The 24,748-nt window shown below is 47.7% G+C and overlaps 1 protein-coding gene and 1 long non-coding RNA gene across 14 annotated transcripts in view; both read right to left on the bottom strand.

The window, feature by feature from the left end:
* The window catches only part of LOC134481059 (uncharacterized), a 46,444-nt gene extending 22,873 nt beyond the window's left edge, over positions 1–23,571 (bottom strand). The window contains exon 1 of the long non-coding RNA XR_010056264.1: positions 135–23,571. This is a non-coding gene — a long non-coding RNA (uncharacterized LOC134481059). The remainder of the gene's footprint in view (positions 1–134) is intronic.
* Hlcs (holocarboxylase synthetase) overlaps positions 1–24,748 on the bottom strand; it is a 197,621-nt gene that overhangs the window by 39,626 nt on the left and 133,247 nt on the right. The gene's annotated exons all lie outside the window — the stretch shown is intronic.

The following is a 24,748-nucleotide window of genomic DNA, read 5'->3' on the forward strand; positions in this document are numbered from 1 at the left end:
TGATGTGCAAATGACTACACAGTAAGGTGCACATATAAACTACACATGACTACACTGCAAGGTCACATGTAAACTACACACAACTACACAGCAAGGTCACATGACAGGGTGTACACCACCATCATTGCTTTTACCCATGTCATCCTTCATGTCCCATAGAAGCAGCTTGGCTTCCTATCACAGACGGAGCATTCAGCAAGGAACACTTGTGAAGCACAGGCCAGGGTAAACTGGTTTTCAGGCACAGTTGTCCAGAACTGATCACCCTAAGATGCCGACTGTTGGTGGCCCGTCCCTTCTTATCACGTGTGTACAGACTGCTATAGCTGCTGCTGGCACTCAGCTCTGCAGGGGACCCACATGCTCAGGGGTACGCCCTCACCATACGTAGAAAGCACCACCGGTGTGTTGACTGTGTGTGATGGACACTTTCTGGACCAAGCACTTCTTGACTTGATCCCACTCGAAGTGGAAAAGGGATGTCAGTTACCCTTGACTCCGCATCACTGAGGAACCACAGGTGAGCACTTCCAGGTCCTGGCAATACTCAACTGCATAAAAACAGACAGTAACAGACCATATACCCAAGCAGTTCTATGGTCTTACACTACAACATTACAGATTTAGGAACTCTAAATGAGCTGGATGTGATAGTATAAACCATTAATCCCAGAACTTGGGAGGCGGGGGCGGGTGAATCTCTGGGAGCTCAAGACTAGCCTGGTCTACAGACTCAGCTCTAGCCACAGCTACATAGTGAGAATCCATCTCAAAAAACAAGTAGATAAGTAAATAAATAAGTTAAAAACCACTAGAATAAATATAAATTTGGCGATGGCACAAAATGAGAATACAGAGCACAGTGTCCTAACATGGCTTTATCCCAACAGCGGCTAAAGGGTAGATTTTGTAACAACTCTCTACTGTGGAAAATCTGAAGAACAGAGAAAAGCAAAACCTGAAGTACCCACAACTCTACCACCAAAAGATAATTTGGTAAAACTGATCTAATTTGTTTTCTATAGTTGGAGGAGGAAGAAACGGAGGAGGGAGAAGGAGGAGAAGGAGAAGAGGAGGAGGAAGAGGAGAAAGAAGAGGAGAAGGAAGAGGAAGAGGAGGAGGAAGAGGGAGAGGAGGAGGAAGAGGACAAAGGAGGAGGAGAAGGAAGAGGAGGAAGAAGAGGGAGAGGAGGAAGAGGGAGAGGAGGAGGGGAGGAGGAGAAACCACCACATTGATCACTACCACCACCAACAAAAGCACTGTCAGAAGCCACTGCTGGAGTTTGCTGCTGTGTTCACTGCAGGGTGTGAGCAAGTTCTCCTGCTAATAAATGTTCTTCAAAACACCTGATTCAGGCAGGTGAGCCAGCTCAGCAGGAAACAGGTGTGCTGGGCAGCCCTGGGGATCCCTGGAGTCTGACCCTGGAACTGTAGGAGCAGGGAACTAACCCACATACAAGGCTGTCCTCTGGCTTCCACACATGCGCTGCGTCATTTGCACCCCACCCCACCCTACCCAAGAACAATAATAAACAAAAATATAAAGAGAGTGGGTTGGATAGCATGGGAGTATAGTACACATGTGTGGGGGAGTGTGCACCAGCGGGGGTAGTGTGCATGTGTGGTAGGTACAGTGTGTATGCATGTGTATGTATGTGTGCACATGCATTCGGAAGACCCACCCCCCCAAACCTGATTTACAATGGATATTTGGATCATTCATCATCTTGTTATGACTTGATTTGTAGAAACTGGTTCTTTTTTTTTTTTTTTACTTGTTTTTAAAAAATTAAAATCGTATGTATCCCCCTGCTTCTCATTTCCTGCTTCTTAAAAATTACCGGGATACTCATTCGAATTTCCCTACTAGCTTCTCGGTCTTCTCTCTTTACAGTTTTAGGTTATTGCACCAGGGACCACAGCATATGCCGTAACTTTTTATAACCCGCCACAGTCAATACTGTACCACTTCCTGTACAATGGGGAAACCTTAGAACCGCAGAGGCCCGTAGCCACCACTTTAGGCTGGAGTTGTTCCGCGCGCGTGTGAGCCGCATCTACGGAGGTTATGACCCCCATGAGGCCGGGGAATGATCCTTGCTCTAAACAGTTACGCGGTTAATCAAATACCGGGAAGGCGCACCAAGCAGCGCTTGGTACCTATCAAGCAGTTGGTTTTCGTCATGGCCCCTGCCAGGACCCGGGCTCCACGTGCTGTTATCTCCCCCTCACAGAGGTCGCTTTAACCTGTGTCACACCGATGGGTCTGCTGGTGATGAGTTACGGATTTTCTTTGAACCCCAAATGCTCTTCTTTGCCCTTCACTTGGGAAAAGATGGGTCTCCTAGAAGTCAGAGTGGAAATTGTTCCCTTCAGGGCTTCAAAAAGACACCATCTCCTTCTGTTCTGTTTCTCTGGATCCTGAGAAGTCCAAATGAATTGGATGCCACTGTTATCCTGTATTACTCCTGTCCCCAGGGTTTGCTCCTTGCCTTTAGTTTAATACTCTGAAAGAATCCCTGGGTTTCAAATGCTACTTCTCCTGCTTGGCATTGTCTGGGCATCTTATATCTACAACTATTTCTTACCAATTTCTTTAAAAATTGCTATCGGTTCCTTCTATTACTCCTTCTGCTCCACTTGCCCTTTCCTTTGCTTCATTTCCTCTCAACTATAACCACTAAGCGATTTATTTTTTATATTTTTGGTTGTGAGCCTAGCCTTTAACGGCTGAGCCATCTCTCCAGCCCGCGATTTATTTTTTAATCTGAGACAATAGTAGGGGTTGGGTCACGAGGCCCTGGGTTCAAGTCCCAGTACTCCCTGCCGTCCAATAAGAAGATACACACACAGGTAATGTGACAGTAATTTTAGCTCCAGAATTTCCACTCTGTTCTAGGTTTGATCACTTCTCTTCTTTCCTATCTGCACTTCCTGTGGGCACGGGGTGGAGGTAGGGGTGGGGATGGGGGGGCATGTCTTAGCAGGGTAGGGCCATATGTAGCTCCCCACTAGGCTGGGGTCAAGCGGCCTGCATTCTACAAGCTGCCCTTGCGGGGGAGTGCCACACTTAGCTTCTCCTAAACACTGGAGTGCTAAGCCGTGGAGGATCTGGGGTTGGCTACTTTTCTTCTTACATTGTTGCTTATTTCGCTCTGACTGGCAATTTCCTCGGCTGAGTCGAATCTTCAATTTCTGTGTCTTGAAAGAAACAGCTCCAGGCACAGTTCAAATCCATCTGAGGAGCTTGGAGGCTGTATGGCTCAAAAGCCAAAGATTGATGGGGTCAGAATTTGGGGTTCTCCTCACTGGCTTTCTCTTCCCTCATCGTGCCTTCTGCACTGGGCCCTGTACTGACTCTGTATTTTTCTACCTGCACCTGTGCCAAGGGTGTCTCCCACCTCCTCCACTGGCTGGGCATGAAGGGGGAGGGAGGAGAAAGAAGAGCTGTCCCCTCCCTGTCCTTCTCCGAAGCAGGAGTCTCCTGATACCATCCTTTATTAGAGGAAATCAAATCCTTCCGAAATGAGAAGGGCAGAGATAGCAGAAAGTGGGTGGCAGAGAGAAAGGAATTAGCTCAAGAGGTGCAAGGGGAACAGTTCTCCAGGGTTAGACCAGCAGTTCTCAACCTGTGGGTCGCAACCCCTTCTGAGGTTTCACACGGGTTGCATATCAGATTTTGATTCATAACAGTAGCAAAATTACAAAGTAGCAATGAAAATAATTTTATGGTTGGGGGAGTACAAGGAACTGTACTAAAGTGTCTCAGCCTTGGGAAGGGTGAGAGCCACTGAGTTAGAGGAATGAGAACCGGCCTGAAGGGCTCTCCAGGGCCAAACCTGGGGCTGGTAAGCAAAGAGAATAAGGCATCTAGCGTGTTAGATAAAAGCACACTGTTGCAGCCTACTGGCTGAAGGAAAGAAAAGATAAAATTACTCTTTACGAAATACTAGGTAAAGAATGTTGAACTGATAGTAAGAAAAATCACCAATTTACAAGTGCAAGAAAATAACTGATCCAGGCAAGGACAGCTGTAGTTATTGGAGAACCAAGTCCCATCTGGCATAGAAAGGGCAGACTTGGGGGCAAGGCGAGTGGGGTTGGGGGTGGAGTTAGCTCATGGTTTAAGACCATGGTTGGCTACCTATTTTCTGTCTTAGTTACTATTCTGTAGCTGTGAAGAAAAGTCATAACCAAGACAATGCTTATACAATAAAAGACTTACAGGTATCTCGATTACAGTATCAGAGGCTTAGTCCAGTACTGTTATGGTGGGGAGCATGGCGGCACACAGGCAGACACGTGTGTTGCTGGAGCAGTAGTGGAGAGGTACATCCTGGCAGCAGACAGAGCAAAACTGGTCCTGGCAGGGCTTTTGAAACCTCAAAGCCCACCAGCAGTGACACATTCTCTCCAGCAAGGCCACACCTCCTAATCCTGCTAATCTTTTCCAGGAGTTCCGCCTAGCTGGTGACTGAGCATTCAAATCTATGAGCCTGTGGGGGCCATTCCTATTCAAACCACCCACCCTCCTTTAGGAAGTGAGGGGAGACAAGTCCTGTACCCGGAGGTGGGGGAGAAATGCTCACCTCACGTAGCCAGGAAGCAGAGGGAAGGGAAAGGACTAGGACCAAGTAAAACCTTGGAGACACCCTTCCCTCTGTCCTGGTTCCTCCCACCAGGCCCAGCTTCTGAAGTTCCCACCAACTCCCAAGGTAGCAGCTGGGGACCAAACCTTAACCACACAACCCAAGGAAGGTATTTCAGGCTCAGATCTGTGCAACTATGACAGCTTACCGGAAAGGGAGTTTCTATGTATAATGGAGGAGCCCACGCATACTGCCTCACCAAGAGGGCGGGCTCATATGCTAATAAGACCTGGGTAAGTGGCCCAATGTTGGGGTGGGGTGGGGAGGGCTGTCCTTACTCAGGGTGTCCTGGACGGAGTCATGTTCTTGGTCTTAACTTCTAGCATACAAGACTCAGTCAAACTCATAATCTGGAATATTCCTTAAGACTGGCCTCTTCACATAGCTGGTGTAATTTTTTTTTAAAGCTGATTAAGGAAACACAAGCAGTGCAATGTGTAAGTGTGGCTGCGTCTTGGTTAGAAGTACACAGCCACACAAGACACATCATACAAGTGAAGACTCTGACCAGACTGAACACCAACGAGCCAATGTTTATATGAGCAGCACTGTCACTCCAGAGAGAAGTCTTATTGGTAAAAGAAGCACAGTAGGGCCAGCGGGAGTAGTATTTCCTTGAAGCAGGGTCAAAATATTACTCACCGTGGAGTCTATGTGTGTTCTATACTTCTGTTCATTATGCCATCCCCTCAACATTCAAGAGTGTCTAAATTATTAGTTAAAAATTTGGGGGGAAAATCTATTCTACTCTTTGGTAAGGTCATGGCTTAAAACCAGGGATTAAATCCAGAGTCAAGGGGTTGGGGATTTAGCTCAGTGGTAGAGTGCTTGCCTAGGAAGCGCAAGGCCCTGGGTTCAGTCCCCCAGCTCCGGAAAAAAAAGAACTAAATCCAGAGTCAAGTGGTTTTCATGCTGCATCTTGTATTAGCACAGACCAGAGACAAGCTGGTTTCTTTCCACCACTCTCTCTGCTTTGACAGTCCCATCAAAGGAAAGTGACTCTCGGGTGGCACCTCCCCATTCCAGGCCAGAATGACTTGTTAACTCTAGTCTATGAGCCACTCGTGTGAGAGGGGCTGATTGAGATCCCTGGATGAAAATGGCACCTCAATGTTATTAATTACTAATTCCTAGTGTCCCCACCCTGACCTATAATATTCCAGACACCAGCAAAGCACTGGGGACAAACCAGACACCATGCTGGCCTCCAAGAGACTGGAATCTCTGGCCACAGAGAAGAAAGCAAGCCAAAACAAGTCAATAGGATCAACAGAATGATGATTCAGGACAAAAACTGGAGGGCCAGGAAAGAGACAGCACTCTGCAGGACATAGTTTTACTCAGGACTCCCCAAGAGCCCAGTGGACAGATGTCCCCCTACTGCCTCAGGAGGGCAGGCACACAGTTTCAAGCACACAGGTTAGATGTCTAGCCTAACTGACATATGGATTTCCTACTCAATCTCCTGTGGTTTTTCAGTGCGGGGGAAATAAACCGCCACAGCGCAGTGCCTTACAAAGCCCCACCGTTGGTCTGACTCATACCTGCAGAAGCTGGGGCAGCTTTACCAGGGGCAGCAGCCACATCAGCATGGCATGGTTATGGCACGGTTACAGGTTGCCAGAGTGGTGGCAATCAAAAACTTAGCCAAAACTAGATGAGATTTAATTCTTCCTCATGAAGCTGTGTGGGCTTCTAAAGAGTGTTCCAAGAGAGCAGATATGGAAGCTGTCAATCGCTGGGATGTCAGTGGTCAAAGCTGACCCAGAGCCCACCCAAACTAAAGGAGGGGGGGACACACAGTTAAATTTTAATCTGAAATAAGCCTGCTTTTTTTTTTTTTTTTTGAAAAAGACAACATCTTGCTATGTAGTCTAGGCTGGCCTTAAACTCATAGTGATCCTCCTGCCTTAGCCTCCTAAATGTTGCTATTACAGGCATTTCCTACTTTGTCCAGTTTTAAAATGCTCTAGTACAGGTTAAAAGGATACATTTACTTTAAACCAAACATATACACATCAATATCCAGTCACATTGTAACACAACAGAAAGGATCTACTTAAGTGTTAAAAGGATACATTTACCTTAAACCATTAAACATATACATTATCAATATCCAGCCATATTGTAACGCAACAGTCTTTGCTACCTGGATCTTGATACAAAAACACAGGCTTCCCTTACAAAGTCAAGCAAGGGCTCTGGAAGGAATGTACACCATTTCAGTACAAGAACCAACTTCAAACCAAATGTTCCTTTACCCAGCATTCACCATTGCTTGCACTTGCCTAGGCACTCACCTAGGCGTGAAGGGAATGCAGAGAGGAATCAGGGGTGATCATCATTTTCAAATTACTCACAACAATTGCAGGGAACCAAAAGTTGTCTGGTGAACTCCGATGGACAGAATTCATGCGAGCTAAATGAGCAAAGCCCTGGAGCCAAGTGGGAGAATGGGTGGAGGGTACAAGCTAATCAGTGCCCTCTCCGTACCCCAGCAGGGTCAGTAGATATCTTCACTTCTCCCATCTCCAGCTCCTTTTTCCTTAGCATTTCTACCTGCCCCCTCCCCCATCATAGGTTCTAGCAAATAGCAGAATCCAAAATCCAAGCTGACACAGGGTCCTTTTAAATTATACATCCCCCGTGGAGTTGATATAATTTGAAAGGCAAATATTCATTTTTATACAGCATTTTAAATTAAAAGCTTTATTAGATAAAGTCATTAAGAGAAGGCAACATATTTATACATGAAAAAAAATCCATAATATATGAGAATCAAATCTCATGTTATAAATCTTAATATAGGAATAATAAAAACAAATTTTAAGAAAGGTTTAGGCCTGGGATGTAGCTCAGTTGGTAGAGTGTTTGCTAGCATCCAGGAAGCATCACATGGTAGCGCATGCCTGTCTAGCACTAAGTGTATTTGCAGACAGACAGGGAGGTTCAAGGTCGTCTTTGACAATACAGAGAATTAGACAGAGACCAACCTAGGATAGATGACATCCTATCAGAAGGAAGGAAGGAAAGAAGGAAGGAAGGAAGGAAGGGAGGAAGGGAGGAAGGAGAGATGGAGGGAGGGAGGGAAGTAAGTTGGTTGAAAAGTTTAGTTCCAAATTCCCCAGCATGCTGCCAATGGAGAGACAGAGGCTCTCTTGGGGGCCTAGGTATCCATGGGAAATATCTAGATTCCCTGAAACCACCAAGAATATGGGGACTGGGGGAGAAAGAAAGAGAGAGAGAGAGAGAGAGAGAGAGAGAGAGAGAGAGAATGAATATGAATGAATATACTCCTTGGAGAAATGTGGTTCTGAAGTTCAAATAATTTACAGAGCCTTCCTTCCCATTCATGGTACCCATGTGTCATGGTTAATCTTGGAACCTTCCAAATGCCTGCTTCCAGAGGTCTCACCTGCGACCCCACCTGCTGTTGACACCTGGGGAGAGTATGGATGACAGGAGCTGGGGCTAGCACCCATAGCCCTACCAAGTGGTTACACAGAAACCAGTCCCCATGGCTACAAGGTGCGTGTGGTGTGTAGTGAGGTAGCAGTCTTATGGAATCACCAGGGAAAAGGGAAAAGTATCTCTCGATAGGATAAAATTTAAAGGCGACAGGTTTTCCTAACCTGGCTAGCTCCCAAGTAATTGAGACAAGACCTATAAGCTTTAAGCACAATAACTGAGCAGCTAGCTATTCCTAACCCTCTATGCTATCTTAGCTACTTCCCAGCCACCACAGACTGAGTTACTTGTGTTCTGTCTCTCCTTGGCTTGCTCTGTCTGCTCCATGTGTGTCCTTAATGGGTCCCTTGGCGATTCCTCCTCCAGCCTGACCTCATGGTGACCTCCTTTTTCTTCCTCCACTGACCTCTGACCCTTCTTCTCCTGGACCCTCACCTGCCTCTTGGCAAACTCCTTCTGCCTTGCTCTTCTCTCTAGACCGGAAGTCCAGACTTTCTATCTCCTCTGCCCATCACTGGCTGTTCAGCCCTTTAGGGACCAATCAGAGAGAACTGGGGATCATTTTTTTTTTTTTTTACAGCACACTGATACTGGAGATTCTTCAATATTCCAGGCAATGCTGTGTCCCGGCACAGAAATCAGCATTGGAATACACAGAGCACAAGACCCTCCTCCAACATCTCTCTCTGCTTCTCGGAGTTTTATCTAGTCAGGAGTAACAGGTCCCCAATAGATTTCACAGAGACAAGAAAATTTCTGCCCTCCTTAGCACCAGGTCTGCACATCTTAACAGACAGTCATGCTAACAAACCCAGAGTTCCACATCACTTTGTATCATCATGCATGGTTCTGTACCTACTGGATTATTTTATCATATTTTTTGCATGCTGGATGACGGTCGGGTATCACTGCACACAGTGTATCCAATGCCGGTGAGCTGTGGAATAAGACACAGTCCAGCCTAGGCGAAAACCTGGCAGAGGGCTTGGAACATTACTGTTTACAGTAGGTTGACGTTTAAAAAGTAAGACTTCATAAGCTACCCAGTACAGCTTTTAATATTTCTGAATTAAAGTGTTTGCTTAATTTGTTAAGTGAGTTCCTCCAGAAACAAGCACCATGTACCAACTTTAGAGAGTTTATAATGGAAAGAAGTGTCCAGCTGAAGTGGCTCGGCAGGCAGCAGCACTTGCCTCACCACACAGAACCCATAAAGACCAGTGCCTCAGTGAGCTCCTGCAAGCCCAGGGTCCTGTGCTGAGATGCGAGGCAGACAGGATAGACCCTTAGGAAATCTGGGAGTCTGGGAACTGTCCTCTGCTTTCCTCATGGGCTGTGGCAGGTACACACTGATACTCACATAAATCACACACACACACACACACACACACACACACAGACACACACACATACACACAGACACACACACATACACACAGACACACACACACAGACACACACACATACACACAGACACACACACATACACACAGACACACACACATACACACAGACACACATACAGACAGACACATAGACACACAAACACACAGACACACACACAGACACACATACACACACACATACACACACATATACATACACAAAAACACAAGATTTATTACAGTGGCTTACAGAAGAGAGGGAGAAGGGACAAATTAAAAATTTCACATCTGACATTTTCTTCCTCTCAAAGGAAACAAGTCACACAGACAAGAAGTCATGCTACACATCTTACAAATATGAAAAGCGCAGGGATGGTTTTCCTGGTATTGAGAGCGTCACTTCGGCAGATTATAAATCCACTCAGCATTCTTCGGCACCCGCCTCTTGGTCCTAAGCAACGCAAACACACGCTGCCTAAACAGCCAGGGTTCTAAAACCCCCACGTCCAGTTCCTCCACCACATCATTTCCTGGATAATCTCTCTCATGCCCCAGGCCCAGAGACACACTTCTTTGTGCGCCACAAGTCATCGTGCCAACAGCAGGATACACCCTGTGAAGGGCTGAGCTATTCCTTGGAGTCCTGAAAGAACTGGCCAGGGCTGACCACCTCTTGGGGTGCCGGGAGGGTTGTGGTAGAAGCAGATGCTAAGAAATGGTCTGAAGCCATTTTCAGTTGGAAGGATGGGGAGGTTCAGGAGGACCAAGTCACATGCCGGCTTCTTGCAAAACGATGCCAGCACTTGGTGCCAACACAATTATGAGTTGGAAAGTGTGTAATGAGCAAAGCAGCCCATAATTCCTCTCGGAACATGTATGTACAACTTATTAAGTGACATTAAAAGCAAAAAAGTCATGGTGCACGCTGGAACCTCAGCTCCAAGACTCACTGCTTTGGGGCATTTGAGTCAAACCCCTTCATCTGGAAGTACCTAACAATGAGAAATGTTAGGTCAGGCGCTCATGGAGAAACAGCTGTGAGCCCTCTGCCTAATGAGGTGACTGGGCCAGCACTTCAGGTGGCTCCTCCAGTAAGAGAGCCCAATAGTTAAACCTAACATAAGCCTAACCCCCACCCCACAGAAACGAAAACACTAGTATGTATTTTTCTCTTCCAAAAATTTCCAACTGCCAGCTTTCCCACCTAAAGCCACCTGATGGAAAATCGTGTCCTCCCACTCAGTGGACTTCCCGGGAGAGCAGGTACTAGCGCTCTTGTTCTTTAGAGACTTGGCAGAAATGTTCCCTTGAGGTCTCCAGCCCCCACCTTCTCCTAACACATGCACCAACCACCATACCACAGAAGCCAGAGGGGCCTCACTGACCCCTCAGAGCATCAGAACCCTTTCAAGACTGGCGCAGAGGGACTGGGGAGAGCGGACGACTCTGCTGAGCCCGGCTCACACACCCCACATCCACAGTGGAGCTTTGCTTTCTTCCAGCTATACTGTCAGACTTCACAGATGAAAACACAGAAGGCCCAGCGAGAGTGAGGATTTCCTTATCCCCAAAGGCTATGTGTTGAAGGCTGTATTGGGAGGTGAGGGCACCTCAAGGCGGTTGTGGAAGGCCTTTCATGGAGGGTGTCTCTGATAAGGATACTAGGACTCTGGTCCCTTCTTACCTGTTTCACTTCCTAGTCTCCAGGTGAGCAGCTTCCTCCAAACACTCCCACCATTATATTATGCCTCACCACAGATCCCATGGGGTCAAGCGGCCATGACTAGAGACCTCACCCTTCCTAATGCTTCAACCCTTTAACACAGTTCCTCATGTTGTGCTGACCCCAACTGTAGAATCATTTTCGTTGCTACTTCATAACTGTAATTTTGCTACTCTTATGAGTCATAATGTAAGCATCTATATGCAGGACATCTGCTATGTGACCCCTGCGAAAGGGTTGTCTGACCACACCACAGGGTTCATGACCACAGGTTGAGAACCACTGAACTAGAACTTCTAAAATCATGAATCAAAATAAACCTTGCCCTTTTAGAAGTTGATTGTGTTTAGGCATTTTGTCACAGTGATGGGACTCTAATGTAAACGTGAGTTTCCGTTAAACAACAGTCAGTGTGGATGGCCCTGAATTATAAGGGCAGTCACAAGTCTCAACTGTGCCTTATGGCTCTAAGCTACAATGTATCTAGGTCAGACCTACTAAACACTTCCTCCCCACACTCCTCCCTCCTCCTACCCTTTCTTCCTTCTTTCCTTCAATGAAGTACGATTTTAATATCTTTTTTCCTTTTCACACTTTTTTAAAATCTGTATCTGTCTGTCCCAAGTGTCCCTACCTTGGGACAGTCCCTGCCTATGCACCTGGGTGAAGGCAGATGGCAGCTTTGTGGTTATTTCTCGGTTCCCACATTGTTCTGGCTGGGGCAAGGGTTTGTCTCCTTATCTCTGAGGTGTCAAGTAGACCAGGCTAGAGGGTTTGTCTCCTTATCTCTGAGGTGTCACGTAGACCAGGCTAGAGGGTTTGTCTCCTTATCTCTGAGGTATCATGTAGACCAGGCTAGAGGGCCTTCAGCTTCCAGGTGAGTCTCCTGTCTTCATCTTCCATCTTGAGGCGGAATTAAGAGGCCACCACACCTGCCTTTTTTGTTGTTTGTTTGTTTGTTTGTTTGTTTTTTAATGATTCCAGGGATCAAACTCAGGCCTTCAGGTTTGCTTGGCAAGCACCGGAGCATGGGGTATAGTTACACTAAAGATTTGCCCTGTGTTTATCTGAAACTCAAATTCAACAAGAGTCTGGTATTTTCTCTGGAAAGTCAGGGCACAAGTATTCAAGATGGAGAAGGAGAAATGAACAACTTGATCTACTTCTGGCAATCGGCCTAGGAAGAGAAAAGGAGGCACCTGGGAAGGAAAGGCTTGGGGTGAGGGGAGGAGTGAGAGAGCAGGGGTGTGAGGGGAGGGAGACGGTGTGTGTGTGTGTGTGTGTGTGTGTGTGTGTGTGTGTGTGTGTGTGTGTGTGTGTAGACAATAAAGGTGTCCTCAAATCCCACATTCTGCCTCTCAACCTGAACACACTCGGGACCTGGTAAGATTTAATACGTGGACACTGAGAGGCGGCTGGGGGCTGGGCCCTTCTGAGGCCTTCCCAGGTGAGATGGATTCTGCTGGCTCAGACCCATCACTTTCTGAAGCCCAACTAGGCAAGAGATGGTGGGGGTGATGGGCTATAGAGGAGGAAGGCAGCCAGTGAGCAATGAACCTTATCTCCCCCACCCCCATTTTAAATCCATTTAACTCTGCCTCCTTACAGTTCACAGAGAGAAACTACAAAAGAGGCAGACTGGATTTCAGACAGGTAAATGGTGGCTGGGGCTGGAAGCAACACCATGGCACCGCCACAGGATGCCAGCGCACACCTAGGCTCTGGACTACCCGTGAGCTGTGTGCGTTTTTCTTTGCTCCCACTGGGGTATTCTCAGCATTAGCTGCTGCTCTTGGACATATTTTCCATATAGAATAGGCAGAGCCTGCAAGTCAGTCCGACAGTCGGAGTAGACCATCTGCAGCTGCCCCCCGAGTTAGAGGCTGAGGGATATGTTCTTCTTTCAGAGAAGGTGAAGGAGCGAGTGCCTCCCAATCCAAAGCTGACATCCAGATTTCCACTGTGTCCACCATACTTGGGCCCCACTTTCTGCCCGGGTTCTTACTCGGACATGTTCCCCACCTGTAGCGCCGGCCTCTCACACCCCTGCACTTCCTCCCACTCCTGACGATGCTGAAGTTCAGGGTTGGGGAGCTGCTATGCGGTTAAGAGCACTCGCTGTGTTCTAGACGAGCCAGGCTTCATTTCCAGCACCCACGTGGCTGCCCTCAGCTGTCCGTAAGCCCGATACCAGGGTGTACATTGCCCTTGCCCTCTTCTGGCCTTCTGGGGCACCAGGCATATACATGGTGCACAGACATACATGCAGGCAAAATGCTCATACACAGAGAAAATAAACAACTCTTAAAAAGGAGGGAAGTTAATATAAATATTCCGTCTCTTCTGAATTTCCTTGTAAAGCTTCCTGCTGTGAGAAACCACCACTCTCGTCCAATGCTGAGACATCAGACAAGAGTTCTGATTGGAAGCACGCACATCGCAGAGCAGATAAACCAAGCAGCGTTGGTTGAGCATGCTTCCTGTGACGCTGAGACCAGCAGCACATGCAAAAATCCAGTGTGGAAGTCTTGCCGGGGTGGACAATCCACAAACACAGGACACAAGCCAGCAGGACTCCTCCGACCGGCACCCCTCACTCAGGTTCACAACCACGACACCAACTATCTGAAATACTTGTTGGGGGAAGCACAGAGGGGAAGAACCATCTGGTCCACACCGGCTCTCTTCAGTCAGTCCTAAATGCATGCATGTAAATTCATCTTATAAACAGCCCACTGCCACAGCTAATTTCAGAAAAGCATCACCCTGTCCACATTAAAGATGGTTGCCCCCCCCCTCAAAGCTCCACCAGACATTTTCCCAGAGAGAAGGGTACAAAGGTCTTAAACTTGTTTACATTATTGGCCACAGCCACAAATAAAAGCAGCAATAACCACTTTCAAAGTCCCTTTCCTGTGGGTGATTCTGCCTCAGACTGAGGAGTGACCCAGTACAAGACTGCAGCAGCAGGTCCTGTGCTGACCTCAAGAGGTGCCACCACACCCAACCACCTACACCTCGGCCCCTCAGCCTAGAGGTGGTCACCCTCCATGACATGTGCTTCCTATCCAGCTGTGAGAGAAACTGGCAGCTGACAGTCCCTTCCTGCACCCAGGAGCCTTGTCAGGAAGGTTTAAAGATGATGCCTTCACAGGGGACCGGTGACAGCTGCTCAAGTGTCTGAACCCCAGAAGGATTTGGCTTATTTTCCTGTTCTACTTATTAATCTGAAGTAGTACAGTCCAGGCTGGCTTGGATTCCCTTGATAGTCAAGGATGACTTTGAACTTCTGATCCCAAGAGCTGACTTTACGACCGTGCACCACACCGCCCAGTTTGTGCAGTGCCAGGGATCAAATCCAGGGAGCTATGCATGCCAGGCAAGCACTCTACCGACTCAGCTACACCCCCAGTCCCCACCACCACCCCACAGGAAGACATCCAGTAGCAAAACCCCAGGTCCAGTCGGCAGCCCTTCCTCCCAGTGATCTTGAAGAACAGCTTTGCTTAGCTCCAACACACCATGGCGGTCAGGTGACTTCTCTGAGCAGAGTAAGCCTCTGATAAAGACGGAGATTACAGTAAAGAGAGAGGACAAAGAGGGGCAAACAAACCTTTGCACAGCATCTTGGTTTCGAAGTGGGGAAGGGCCTTAATAGCAGAGGATGCCTGCACACACAGCGAGCACAGATTAAAGCACGGATGCTTTTCTTTGTGTTCACCATTTGTATCTCTATTCAGTCTGGACTTAACTGTTTTCTCCGCCTCTCCTCCGACACTCAGACTTTTCACCAAGCGACCCTGCCTTCTCTAATTTGATTTTCTGGATCCAAGACTTTCATCTTCTGAACTGCTGCTTATCTCGGGTACCAGTGGTGATCAGCTCCCCAACAATTGTTTGACTGTGGCTCAAGATTTAAATTTTCGTCTCAAAGAAGAATTTAAATCTCTTAATTCTCCAAACTCACCTACCCTCCACCCACTGGGCACCTCCCTCCCTCAACGGCTTGCAGGCCTGGTGCATAAGGTCTTCTTGCCTTTGACATCACTCAAGTCAGAATAAAAGAGGTTGGAGTTTTGTTACCAGCGAAACGAACTCTATGTTGGAGACATCCCAGTTGTGTGGGTTTGGCATAAGCTTCTTTCAGAAGCTGCTACTCCGTTATTGGGCCTGTTTATGCCTAAAAAGAAGATTCTGTGTTCTATTGTGTCCAAAGCTTTCAAAGTACGATTGTTCAATTTGCAAACTGCAATTGGTTAACCAAGCTGAACTTAATTAGCCCGGCGATCCTACAGCCCACATCAAACCCCAGTGTTTGATGTATTCTGTGGCCCTCCAAGCCTCCTACAGCTGGCTGAGGGTCACAATGAAAAGGCAGGCGGGCTTAGGTCTGGGAACCGAAATGAGCCGCTCTGAGTGCGGCTTTCCTTGCGTTTTCTGGGGCTGCGCAGCTCTGACCTTCTCCAAATCAATCCTTTGCGGATTAACATGTAAAGCAGAGCCGAATTAATTTCAGAAAGGGAATATGAGATCAGCCTAGGATCGTACAAAACATCTAACTCCTAAATACACTAACGCCATTCAACGGGAAGCCGTCAATAAGGGGGCGGGGGTCCAGGGAGGGGCAGCTGAAGGATTTGAAGGTTGGAGCTAACCTATCAGACTGGTTAGCTCACTGCCTCCTTCTGTGGCATGGCTAATGCATTCCTCTAGAAGTTAATCCTATTTCTAAGGACCCTCCTGCGAGGCGCACACAGGCCGTGATGAATGAGAACTAAAATGCATTAAAATTCTCAACAACTTCACCAAAAGGCACACTATTAGACTCTGAGTGTCCCTGGTAAGACGGCTCATTAAAGGTGTGGGTCTTAGAGAACCCGCTTTTGTCCTCACACACTGGGGAGAAAGGGGCCTGGGTGTCATTTGTGATACCTGCAGTCAAAATATTTTTACATCAGGTTGTTGGAGTAGTCACATAAGAAATGCTACAGGAAGCAGGCCTTTTCCACGGTCTGTCTTAAATATCACTATCCCTCCTGTGCCTGGAGGATGCCTTTCCTTGGCTTTACCCACACAATGGTGTCATTAAACCCACTTTAAAAAATCAGACATGAAAGAGCACTTAATTTCCCTTGAAGAACGAGCAGTGTTGAACAGTTCTCCTTTCCCCCCATTGTGTTTTGCTTGTACTCAATTAAGAGATAATTTAGCCGTTTATCAAGATGTGAGCTGAGCTGAGCAGTCACAGACTTTCACTGTAGCTGTGTCTGCAGCCACCAGGCACATGGTGGGACAGTGGTCTGAGGGTGTGTGGAGTCCACAGCTACAGCACCGGAAAGGCAGCACAACCCGGGACATGACTGTGACACACTTGAGCTCAGGATCAAGGACAACGTGCTTGGCACACTATAAGACTAGAAGAGACTCAGAAAACAAGAGTCACCCAGAAGCCAGAGAGCCTTGGTGGCTCAGGACATAGAAGTCCACCCTGGGTGCCAGGTACCACCTAAGCAGCAGGCTCTGTGGGTGGGGAGTCAGCAGCAGGGCACATGGACGGAAGCTCAAGCCAGGTCACACTGTCCCACATGTCATGATGTGCGTGCGGTGCACGTGGGGTCCCCAAGGTATCTGACTGCTCCCTGTCGCACTTTTCATTGTACTAAACATCAAACAAGGAACCCTGAAGTTCTCACCCTCACCTTCCCACTGGCTGCCACATGTTTTGTGATCTAGTCAAAGCTCCTGTAACTAGCTTGTCAGCCAAACTCTGGAGTCTAACACGAGTGACAATCATGGTGACCACACAACACACATGGATCCTTCTGGGAGAGCATCCATTTTGCACACATTGCCCCTAAACCTCACACTCTTTCAGGTGGGTGGCTCTGTGTGACAGATGGGAATGGGCTCAGAGAGGGCAAGGCAGCTGTTAAAGGCCACACAGCTAAGCTACATGGTACTTACTAGTGTTTTCCGAACATGAAAATCCCAATGCAGGCTATTTGAATATGCCAGAGAAGCCATAAACATGAAATGGCTAAAGTTTGCTATAGGCATATATGTGTGGGGGACAATGCCACGTGTGCTGAGTTTGCTACAATCCCTGCTTAGTTATCTTCTGGGGATGTGCACACACAAAGACACAGATATCTCCTTTCTACCGATAGCACCGGAAACAAGGCATCCGAACAGCCATTCACACAACTGACTAGGACTTCTCGGAACTCCGCCCTTTGGAAAGTGATTTGGTGATGACCTGTGGCCGGTCAGCTGTTACCATTATGGTCACTCACTGGTGTGTTGGTGCCTGAGTTTATTGTTATAGGTTAGGTTTTTTGTTTTTGTTTTTGTTTTTTAAAAAGGTTTATTTATTATATATAAATACTCTATAGCTGTCTTCAGACACACCAGAAGATCAGATCTCATTACAGATGGTTGTGAGCCACCATGTGGTTGCTGGGATTTGAACTCAGGACCTCTGGAAGAGCAGCCAGAGTTCTTAACCACTGAGAAATCTCTCTAGCCCCCTGTAATAGGTTTTTTGGGGGCGGTTGTCTGTTTTAGTAAGGAAAGAAAGACACAAGAATAGAAATGTTGAGCGTCACTTCAAAGTCACAGGAATTTAGAAGAGACAATATTACAATGTTACAATGTTACAATGTTACAATGTTAACAACTTACGGGGTGACTGACAACTGCCCCAACCTCAGAGGTGCCAGTGGGGTACCTGGAGCTGGTGGACAGGAGCATCCTCCTGCTATGTGGTCTTAAGAACTGGTCCTAAGAAATTACCTAGAACCCTACCTCCATTGTCCACAGATAGGAAGTATCTATCTGTGCCCATCATTTTGGTCAAGCTATACCCAATGGAAACTCTTTGAGTTTCTATGCGTCTGTGCAGTGCCAGTTGGGCATTTGCAGGGTCTCAGTCTGTTCAAGTTGGGGAAGCAGAAGGACACAAACGCACACAGGTGGTGCTGCCAGGTGCACCCACGGAAGAGGCCATCACAGCAATGGCCAGGTGTGAGGTGGGTGTGAGCACGCTCCAGCACACCTTCACTGTAATCTTCACCCAGGAAAAATATGTCAACACTTGAAGCCTCTCTCGAATAAAACTCTCAAAAATAACAGCACACAATCCTAGCCACACTCACGTAAGACTATATATATATACACATTACTTTTTCTTACTGCTCTGTCAAAATACTGGACCACACCCATTCATACAGTCTGCATGGCAAGAGGTGTGAGGGGCTTCTCACACTGCTCTCCGGAAGCAGAGGTGCTCAGTAGCATAGCATTAGCACAAATGCTAATGTTCCGCTTATTTCATTCATTGTGGGACACCAACTACACCCAGGTGGGCTGTCTCTCCTCAGTTAAGCCTCTGGAAATCCTCACAGTGATCCAAGTCCTGCCAAGTTGACAAGGTTAACCATCACAATCTCTGTAGACTGACATTTGCTGACAGACCTGGGAGGGGAGCCTTTGAGAAAATAAAACAAGGGACATACTACTTAGTGTGATAACGGGATTTTTTCCCCTGTTTTGCTATTTTCAGTATAGTACAGTCTGTCCCATCACCCAGGCTCTCTAAGACTTGTCTAGTTCAGCGTGTCTGAAATCTGTCAGGCTGTGCTGAAGTTCTCGTCACAATGAGGTGTCATTAGAGTCTCACCATACAGATGAAATGACTCAGCCTCACATACAGTCAACAGCCAGTAATGAAACTCAATGGCTTGACTGTAGCTCTTAGCCACTGTGCAGCCCTGTCAACTGGGATGGGGACATGGGTGAGTTCCCAACCTAGACTCTCCTTGTTAGAGCAGAAACTTGAAAGGCCTGCTGCCCACAGCAGTGCTGCACAGGACAGTCCAGGGGTGCACTGGGATGTCTGAAGCCCAGATGTCCTATGCAACGGAGAACAAACCTGAAGTCAGTTTTGTGACCATTCAATGGGCTGCAGCACACAAGCCACAGGGACTTTGGGGTGCCATTTGCTTTGGGATTTGGGCTTGCTCACTGGCTCTGAGAGGAAGGAGAGCTATTGGTTGAATTGTGACCCCAATTAAAAAAAAATCCTGGAATGCTAATCCCCTAGGACGTTACATTATAACCTCATTTGTGTCTCTACAATGTCATCAGGTTAGAAACAGTTACATTGTAACCTCATTTGTGCCTTTGCAGCTATCACCAAGTTGGAAACAGGTCATTAGGGTAGCAGTTAACCTTCTTAAAGGGAAATCACAGACAACACTCATGCAGGAAGGAATGATGTGAGGCGCAGGCATGAAGCTGTGTGCTGTGTGCTGTGTGTCAGGAAACGCTAGGAAGGAGAGATCACCAGGGAGAAAGATCTTCCTTGGTGGTTCCTAGACTTTCAAATGTACCTGAATCTTAGCGAAGGTAAGCTTTAGTCATTTAAAGCCACACCACTACAGTAGCTGGCCATTATAAAATTCCAACAATCACCCTACCTATTGTAGCTCAGGGAAGGAACCTTTGCATATGAGTTAAGTTTCTGGGCTTAATCTCCAGCTCCCAAAGAAAACTGATCACTAATAAATAATCAATAATCACAATCAATCCCTTGGTTTAATACTAAAAACAATTACTATCTGTTAATCAATTCTTGAGATTGATTTGGTTCTAATGTCTGTGTATGTATATGTGCGTTTGAGTGTGTACCTACATAGACACAGACACATTCTCACGTACACATGTACACACATGCATACATGCAAATGAACATGCACACACAGGCTCACATACATGGTCTCATACACATGGGTCTCATACACGTGTGCACTTACAGACACACATACGTGCACATGCACATACACACACATTGTTTTAATTTAAGGGGTGCCCCATTTTTCTTTCTTTTCTTAACTCCAATACGCCAGGTTTACTCACTTCTACCAGGGTGCCCCCAAGCTGTTCCCAGTCTGAGGACTCTGTGTAACCACAAGCAGGATTAGCCCGGCCAGAGGACTGCTCCTCTGCCTGGTATCACACCTGTAATGTGGTAGCTTTTGGACTGCAAACAGCCAGGCAGAAACGACTGAAGATAAAATCCGGTCGGAACTGGAACTCTCACATCTGCCAGCCCTAGCTGAAGGGCATAAAGTGAGGGGCGCCACAACCAGAGGAGAAACATCTGGAGATGGAGGAGACTTTTCCACCTAATGCCAGAAATAAGAGGCCCACGTGGGTTTTTAAAAAGAAAAGAAAATGAGGGGGTTTCCAATTTTTAGTTTGAGAACAAATGGAGAAAGCCATCCAGCCCACGATTTTGCACCGACCTGCATGCTTTGTGGGACGGTTCCTGACTAGCCTACGTGAATTTTTTCAGGCACTATCTGAAATCGTCTTTTAGACTTTCGATGAAGATGTTCATTCTCTTCTTTCTATCTAGGGATATTCTCTTTCTTATAGGCCTAGAGGAGGCACCCCCATGACAGGAGAAGCTCTCTGATGATCACACGGTCCTTCCTTGGTGGCCCTTAGGATCCGGTGTCAGGTCTTCTCAGTCATCAACTCTACTTTCTGTTATAGTGTGCCAGCGGCTTTTTTCTTTTCCCTAATATACTGAAGATCTATGCCACGCATCAACTTTAACTTTTAAGGGACAAGTAAATCAATCCTAGTACAAGATGACTAAAGATCCAGAATAAAAATAATGTACTAACTGGGAAAGGCATGTACGTAAGCAACCCTGTCTCCAAGGAGGGAAGGCGGGGCTGCGCCTGGTTGCAGATGAGGACTGAGCCTCCACAGCGACCACGATGACGGCAGCAGGATGAGGCCTGAGTGGAGCACAGAAGAGGAAGTTGCTGAGCGTGAGATGAAAGGAGGGAGGCTGGGTCTGAGGCAAGAAGCCACACAGGAAGTGATCTATCTCTGGGGTCTGTGTGAAAGGGCTCTCGAAACACACACGGTGCTTGGCTGTGCTCCAGTGTCCGTGGATTACCTCTGTGGCGCCTGGTGGTAGTATGCACCTTAGGAGACAGACCAAGGATGAAAGCGAGGGTTCCAGAGGCACTGGGAGGCAGCAGGGGCATTTCTGGAGATGAGCTTTACAGCAACAAATGAGTTGCTGAGAGAAAAGACGTGGTGCCCAGTGGTGTGGAGAGACATGGGAAGGCCGAATGGAGCAGTCCACAACACACTGCTGGTTCTGTTTGTCCTCAGCCAAAGCCGTCTTCTTGTAGATGGGCAACTTTTTGCTGATCCCAGGAATAGATCAGGGGGACGGGTACCCCAAGGCCTCCTACACTCCTTGTGGAGTCCTTTTCTGCCTGTCAGATACTGCATAAATGCACTCAGGCATTCCCGAAGGGCCTGCAGGTGAGGCTCTGGAGGTACGTTCCTGTGAGGTTTGCAGAGCCTCTCTTGCTGCTCTGCTGGGCTTCTCTATGTCTAGTCCCCAGCGTGGCAGAACAGCTAGAGTGCCCAGGGCCTAGCCACATGCCTCCTGGGTGCTGTGAGCAGGAACAGGCACTGGGGATCTGTCTTGGGGTCTGTGCTGCAAGGGAAGTTCTTGAGACCAGCAGTTCCAGTGGGGACATCTCCTTGCTGAGCAGTGGCCATTTCAGAGGCAGTGACCCAGGAGTTCTTCCCGAAGGCAGCATAGAATCAGCACCTTGTATCACTGACCCCCTGAGTCCCCAAACACCTGCATTAAATCCCATTCTGCTGAGACTGTCCTATCCACTGGGCCCATAAGGGGGTCTGTCTGAGCTGACCTCTAACTCACAACGGATGTTAATGTCCTGTAGCAATTTCTAGAGTGGCCATATCAACACAGGGTTCATGTCCTGAGCCAGTCCACTCACCACAAGTGACAGAGACAGCAGCACCGCTCCCCTTTTACCAGTGAGAAAGCTTGCCTACCTGTACGTGGTAAATCAGTTAGTGACAGAAGCGGGCTTGCCATGTTTCCTCCTAGTAAGTTTGGAGCTTACGCAGGAAAGACCAAGGGGAGAATGGAGACACTGGGACTCCAGGGTTGGACCAGGGAGAAAAGGACAGACCTGAGCCCAGAGAAGAGAGTAAAGGACAACAGAAGGCCGGGGTGGGTTACAGAGATGTTGTAACAGACAGGCATGAAGGAAGGTCGCAGGCAGGACGGCAGAGCCAAGAGGACAAGAAGCAACCAGGGAGTGATGAGGACGTCTATGGATGGGATGGGGAGGGCTGGAGCTCATGACTGGGTCTGTTTCCAGGAGCAACAAGTCCTCTCCAAACATGAGTGAGAGGAGAGAGCTGGTGTGGTGGATTCCTGGAGCGTCGCCTGGCAACCTCACTGGCAGTCCACTCCTCCATGGCTCTACCCTTTCTGAGAACTAAAGAACTAAAGTCTGTGTGGTCTTCTACCTCCGTTCCTCTGCTGAGGTCTAGAAGGGATATGCAGCTTTCACTGTATGTGGAGTCCGGAAAGGGTGTCTAGATCCACCACTGGGAGGGAGCTAAGTGAGAGGATCTCCCAGCCCAGGGCGCAGGGACAGCACACGGGGTCTTGACAACAGGGTGTCCACAGATCACCCTCATTCGCATTATTGGGAACTGCATGAGGAAGCTGGGGCAGTGAGTGAGTGACGGAGTGGGCCAACGGGCAAATTCTTCAGCCCTGTCAGAATCAACACCCTGGAAATGTATAAGGAAGTGCCAGCAAGAACTTCCTTCCCTCCACTCTTCCCCTTTGTCCGAAAGGTTAACAGCAGACTCAGCAGTCTTCTTCCTGACGGCAACAGGTAACGTAATGTCGAATTTTCACTAACAGCGAAAACAATTCACATTAGAAGGGGCCCTTCTAGGCACCGGCTTAATTTTTTAAGTGGATAAGCAATTAAAGATGCCAAGTAGATTAAAATTGATCCCCTGCATAAAAGTTGTGATCAATAAAAAAGACCATCTGCAAATTTGATTGCATAAATCCCTTTTACTTAAGCTGGCCATGAGCATAATCTCCAGGCTCACGCCTTTCATCTCCTGGAGAAGGAAAAATGTGATAAAGGTCGCGGCCTTCAGAAAATGCCAGAATGTCCGTAAGAAAACTCAAAACCACCCCTAAGAGACAAGTGAGTTATGATCAGCTTATACTGTTAATCGAGGAAAACTGTGTGATTAAAAAAAAAAAAAAAAGACAGTAGCTGAGTTTCCAAACATGAAACATAAAAGAACGTGCTCTAAAAATGCAGCTTGCTTTATTTACGAGTTCCAATTTGTCCCTTACTGGTTTTCATGGTCTGGCAACCTAACATATTGTCTTCATCTTCTTGACCTGGGCACAGCTTGGGCATCATCTGTCTCCTCTTCCTCTTCTTCCTCCTCCCCCCTCTTCCTCTCCCCCTCCTCCCCTCTCATCCTCCTCCTCCCCCTCCTTCCCCTCCTCTTCCTCCTCCTCTCCCTCCTCCCCTCTCATCCTCCTCCTCCTCTCCCTCCTCCTCACTTCAGTGAGACATCTGTTGCAGTTCCCCCGGCTCTCTGAAACTCCAGGTGGTACATTATAAATGCTACTGTTTTATTTCCAGTTGCATCTCACTGCCTGGGTCCTGAGAGGTGCACACTCAGGCTCAGGTTTTGGCTCTACTTTGCACACTCAGATCACACTGCTTAGGTGCAATTGATAATGGTAAGTGGTCGTCTACAGATCCATTCTAAAATCTAGGGCATTTGTGTCATGGCCTATGAGCATAGCTTACAATGTTAATTACACTTATGTAATTACATAAGTTACATACGTGTAATAGGCTACCTTACATTTATTATATCTTATATGAATAGACACAGCATAAGGCAAAGCCTCTACAGCTTTGACTTGTCACCATGGTGGAAGGGAAGGAACTCCCCTTTAGTTCCCTGCACCTAAATGGCTTCCTCAGATCCTGCAAGGCTGCAGGAAAGCCCAGCTGGGCGGGCCAGTGACGCTCGACACATGCCCTCCTCAGGGTCTGAGCACAGTCCTTCTGGCTTTTCTGTACTCGGGGTTGTAGCTCCATGAAAGGTAGAAGAGGAGGAATATGCCTGACAGGAGGGTGGGCGCAGAAGGGACACAGAACTCCAGGACTGACTGAGTTAGCAGGCTCCTCGGCTTGAATCTAGCTGGGAGGAACTTGATAAAGTATCCAGTGTAGCTGGCTGTGAAATCTCTAACTTGTGCCGGTCGGTGGAGGAAATGAGTGTGGGATGAGACAGCTTCACCTCACTCAGAGCCTGTGAGGATCCCACAGCCACACAAGGTCAGCACATGCCAGACTCGGCTCTGCATCCCTCACAGTCAGTGCTCGCTGGCTACTACAGTGATGTGTGCATGGGCCCCACTTTACAGATGGCAAGATAAGGCATGGGGAAGGTAAGTGGTTTGCCCGTGGTTGGTCAAACACAGCCTCAGATCTGGCCAAGAAGGCCATCCCCACCCCGGCTCCCTGTTCGCTGTCTCCTTTAAGGTGTAACCGTTTAGTTACCTTCTTTCATTTAACAAATGAGTGTTACATCCCTTAACGAGTCCCTGAAATGTGT

Source organism: Rattus norvegicus, chromosome 11 (assembly GCF_036323735.1).
Source record: "Rattus norvegicus strain BN/NHsdMcwi chromosome 11, GRCr8, whole genome shotgun sequence".
NCBI classification, from domain to species: Eukaryota; Metazoa; Chordata; class Mammalia; order Rodentia; family Muridae; genus Rattus; species Rattus norvegicus.